At 39.2% G+C, this 4838-nt stretch overlaps 1 pseudogene; it reads right to left on the bottom strand.

The window, feature by feature from the left end:
* Positions 1–4092: 4092 nt before the first annotated feature.
* On the bottom strand, positions 4093–4609 carry LOC116887143 (annotated as a pseudogene).
* Between the last annotated feature and the right edge of the window lie 229 nt (positions 4610–4838).

The raw sequence follows: 4838 nt of genomic DNA, 5'->3' as shown, positions 1-4838 counted from the left end.
GGATGTTGACCATTTCTTTAGGTGCTTCTCAACCATTCGATATTCCTCAGTTAAGAATTCTTTGTTTAGCTTTGTACCCCATTTTTAAAGGGTTATTTGATTCTCTAGAGTCTAACTTCTTGAATTCTTTGAATATATTGGATATGAGCCCTCTATTGGATGTAGGATTGGTAAAGATATTTTTCCAATTTGTTGGTTGTCGTCTTGTACTATTGACAGTGTCCTTTGTCTGACAGAAGCTTTGCAATTTTATGAGGTCCCATTTGTCAATTCTTTTTTTATTGGATACTTTTTATTTACATTTCAAGTATAATCCCTTTTCCAGGTATCCCATAAATAAACTCCCTATTGCATTCTCCATGCCCCTTCTTCTATGAGCGTGCTTCCCCACTCATCCATCCACCTTTTCCCACCTCCCCACCCTGACATCCCCCTACATTAGGGGGTCTAGCCTTTGCAAGACCAAGGGCTTCTCCTCCCATTGGTCCCCAACAAGGCCATCCTCTGCTACATATGCAGCTGGACCCATGGGTCTGTTCATGTGTACACTTTGGATGGTATTTTAGTCCAATGGTAGCTCTGGTTGGTTGGTACTGTTGTTGTTCTGAGTTTGCAAAACCCTTTAGCTCCTTCAATCCTTTCTCCTCCAGTGGGGACCCCATTCTCAGTTCAATGATTGGCTGCCAGAATCCGTCTATATATTTGTCATGCTCTGGGAGAGACTCTAAGGAGACAGCTATATGAGGACCCTATCAGTATGCGTGTCTTGGAATCACCAGTAGTGACTTGGTTTGGTATATGTATGTATATGGGCTGGATCCCAAGGTGGGGCAGTCTCTGAATGGCCATTCCTTCAGACTCTGCTCAAAACTTTGTCTCTGTATCTCCTCCTATTAATATTTTTGTTCCCCCTTCTAAGAAGGGCCAAAGAGTCCACACTTTGGTCATCCTTCTTCTTGAGGTTCATGTGGTCTGTGGATTGTATCTAGGATAATCCAAGATTTTGGGAGAATATCCATTTATCAGTGAGTGCATAGCATGTGTGGTTTTTTGTGATTGGGTTACCTCACTCAGGATGATATTTTCTAGTTCCATCCACTTGCCTATGATTTTCATGAGTCATTATTTTTAATAGCTGAGTAGTATTTCATTGTGCAAATGTACCACATTTTCTCTATACATTCCTCTGTTGAGGGACAACTGGGTTCTTTCCAGCTTCTGGCTATTATAAGTAAGGCTGCTATGAACATAGTGGAGCATGTGTCTTTGTTATATGTTGAAGCATCTTTGGGTATATGCCCAGGAGTGGTATACCTGGGTCCTTAGGTAGTGGAATGTCCAATTTTCTGAGGAACCACCAGACTGATTTCCAGAGTGGCTGTGCCAACTTGCAATCCCACCAACAATGGAGGAGTATTCCTCTTTCTCCACATCCTCGCCAGCATCTGTTGTTACCTGAGTTTTTGATCTTAGCCATTCTCATGGTGTGAGGTGGAATCTCAGGGTTGTTTTGATTTGTACTTCCCTGATGACTAAAGATGTTGATCATTTCTTTAGATGTTTCTCAGCCATTCGATATTCCTCACATGAGAATTCTTTGTTTAGCTCTGTACTCCATTTTTTAAAGGGTTGTTTGAGTCTCTGGAATCTAACTTCTTGAGTTCTTTGTATGTATTGGATATTAGCTCTCTATAGGATGTAGGATTGGTAAAGACATTTTCCCCAATCTGTGGGTTATAGCTTAATCCTAATGACAGTGTCTTTTGCCTTACAGAAGCTTTGCAATGTTATGGAGTCCCATTTTTCAAGAGCATAAGCCATTGGTATTCTGTTCAGGAAATTTTCCCTATGCCCATGTGTTGGAGTCTCTTGCCCACTTTCACTTCTATTAGTTTCAGTGTTTGTGGTTTTATGTGGAGGCCTAAGATCCACTTGGACTTGATCTTTGTACAGGAAATTAGAATGGATTGGTTTTTATTCTTCTAAATGTTTACCTCCAGTTGAACCAGTATTATTTGTTGAAAATGCTGTCTTTTTTCCACTGGGTGGTTTCAGCTCCTTTGTCTAAGATCAAGTGGTAAAGGTGTGTGGGTTCATTTCTGGGTCTTCAGTTCTATTCTACTGATCTATCTGCCTGTCTCTGTACCAATACCATGCAGTTTTTATCACTATTGCTCTGTTATATAGCTTGAGGTCAGGGATGGTGATTCCTCCACAAGTTCTTTTACTGTTTAGGAAAGTTTTGGCTATCCTGGATTTTCTTTTTCTTCTTTTTTTTCAGAGCTGGGGACCAAACCCAGGGCCTTGCGCTTGCTAGGTAAGCGCTCTACCACTGAGCTAAATCCCCAACCCCCTGGATTTTTGTTATTCCAAATGAATTTATAAATTGCTCTCTCTAACTCTGTCAATACTTCAGTATTGACTAGTATTGACTTGCGATTTCGACGGGGATTGCAGTGGTAGTCATTTTTACTCTATGAATCCTGCCAATCCATAAGCATTGGAGATCTTTCCATCTTCTGAGGTCTTCTTCAATTTTTTCTTCAGTGACATGAAGACCTTGTCCTACAGATCTTTCACCTGCTTGGTTAGAATCACCCTGAGTTACTTTATATTATTTGTGACTATTGTAAAAGGTGTTGTTTCTCTAATTTCTATCTCAGCCTGTTTATTCTTTGAGTACAGTAAGGCTACTGATTTGAGTAAGTTTTATATCCAGCCACTTTGCCAGAGTTCTATATCAGTTGTAGAAGTTCTTTGGTGGAATTTTCAGGATTACTTAAATATACTACTATGGCATCTGCAAAAAGTGGTATTTTTGACTTCCTCTTTTACATTTTCTATTCCCTTGACCTTTTTGTTGTCTAATTGCTCTGGCTAGGACTTCAAGTACTATATTGAATAGGTAGAAAAAGAGGGGCAGCCTTGTCTAGTCCCTGATTTTAGTGAGATTGCTTCAAGTTTCTCTCCATTTAGTTTGGTATTGGCTCTTGGTTTGCTGTATATGGCTTTTACTTTGTTTAGGTATTGGCCTTGAATTCCTAATCTTTTCTAGACTTTTATCATGAAGGGGTGCTGAATTTTGTCAAATGCTTTCTCAGCATCTAATGAGATGATCATGTGGGTTTTTTCTTTGAATTTGTTTATATAGTGGGTTACATTGATAGATTTCTATATATTGAACCATCCTTGCATTCCTGGGATGAAGACTACTTGATCATGATGAATGATCATTTTGATGTGTTCTTGGATTCAGTTTGTGAGAATCTTATTGAGTATTTTGTCATCCATATTCGTAAGGGAAATTGGTCTAAAGTTCTCTTTCTTGGTTGGGTATTTGTGTAGCTTATGTGTAAGTGTAATCGTAGCTTCACAGAATCAATTGGGTAGTATTCCTTCTATTTCTATTTTGTGGAATAGTTTGGACAGTATTGGTATTAGGTCTTCTAAGAAGGTATGATAGAATTCAGCACTAAATCCATTTGTCCTAGAATTTTTTTTGTGACATTTAATGTGCTTGTTTTTTTTTTTTTTAGGAGTTATGGAACTGTTTAGATGGAACTGATCCTGATTTAACTATGGTTCCTGATATCTGTTGAGAAAACTGTCCATTTCATCCAGATTTTCCAGTTTTGTTCAATATAGGGTTTTGTAGTATGATCTGATGATTTATTTTATTTCCTCCAATTCTGTTGTTATGTCTCCCTTTTCATTTCTGATTTTGTTAATTTAGATGCTCTCTCTGTGCTCGCTGGTTAGTCTGGCTAAGGGTTTATCTATCTTGTTGATTTTCTCAAACAACAAGCTCCTGGTTTTGTTGATTCTTTGCATAGTTCTTTTTGTTTCTACTTGGTTGATTTCAGTCCTGAATTTGACTATTTCCTGCCCTCTGCTCCTCTTGTATATATTTGCTTCTTTTTGTTCTAGAGCTTGCAGGTGTGCTGTCAAGCTGCCAGTGTAAGCTCTCTCCTGTTTCTTTTGGGAGGCACTCAGAGCTATGAGTTTTCCTCTTATCACTGCTTTTATTGTGTCCCATATGTATGGATATGTTGTGCCTTCATTTTCATTAAATTCTAAAATGTCTTTAATTTCTTTTTTATGGTGGAAAAGAAGTATATATTTAGAATTAACTATCTGGACTCACTTTAGATGATCCCAATCTTGTTGGCAACATCTAGAGAATCATAATCAGGAGCCAAGCGAACATATGCCTTCTTCTCTCCATCAGGCCCTATCAGAGTATTGACTTTGGCCACATCAATGTCATAGAGTTTCTTCAAGGCCTGTTTGATTTGGTGTTTGTTGGCCTTAACATCCACAATGAACACAAGCGTGTTGTTGTCCTCTATTTTCTTCATGGCTGACTCGGTGGGAATTTGATGATAGCATAGTAGTCAAGCTTGTTTCTCCTGGGTGCACTATTTCAAGGTTATTTTGGTTGCCTCCGGAGGCACAGGGTCTTGGGCCACTGGAAAGTGGGTGACGTTCGGATCTTCTTCTTTTTGTGGCTGTGGACAGCTTTCATCACTGCCTTCTTAGCTTTCAAGGCCTTTGCTTTGGCTTCAGCTTTGGGAGGGGCAGGAGCTTCCTTCTTCACTTTCGACGCCATCTTGGCAAAAAGGGTTCTTTAATTTCTTTCTGTATTTCTTCCTTGAGCAAGTTATCATTGAGTAGAGCATTGTTCAGCTTCCATGTGTATGTGGGCTTCCTATCATTTTGTTGTTACTGAAGACCAGTCTTAGTTTGTGGAGATCCGATAGGATGCATGGGATTATTTCAGTCTTCTTGGATCTGTTGAAGCCTGTTTTATGGTCAGTTTTGGAGAAGGTACCATGAGG

This window comes from Rattus rattus, chromosome 1 (genome assembly GCF_011064425.1).
Source record: "Rattus rattus isolate New Zealand chromosome 1, Rrattus_CSIRO_v1, whole genome shotgun sequence".
Classification (NCBI taxonomy): domain Eukaryota; kingdom Metazoa; phylum Chordata; class Mammalia; order Rodentia; family Muridae; genus Rattus; species Rattus rattus.
The sequence above is the reverse complement of the archived record's forward strand: the minus strand, read 5'-3'. Positions and strand labels throughout refer to the sequence as shown.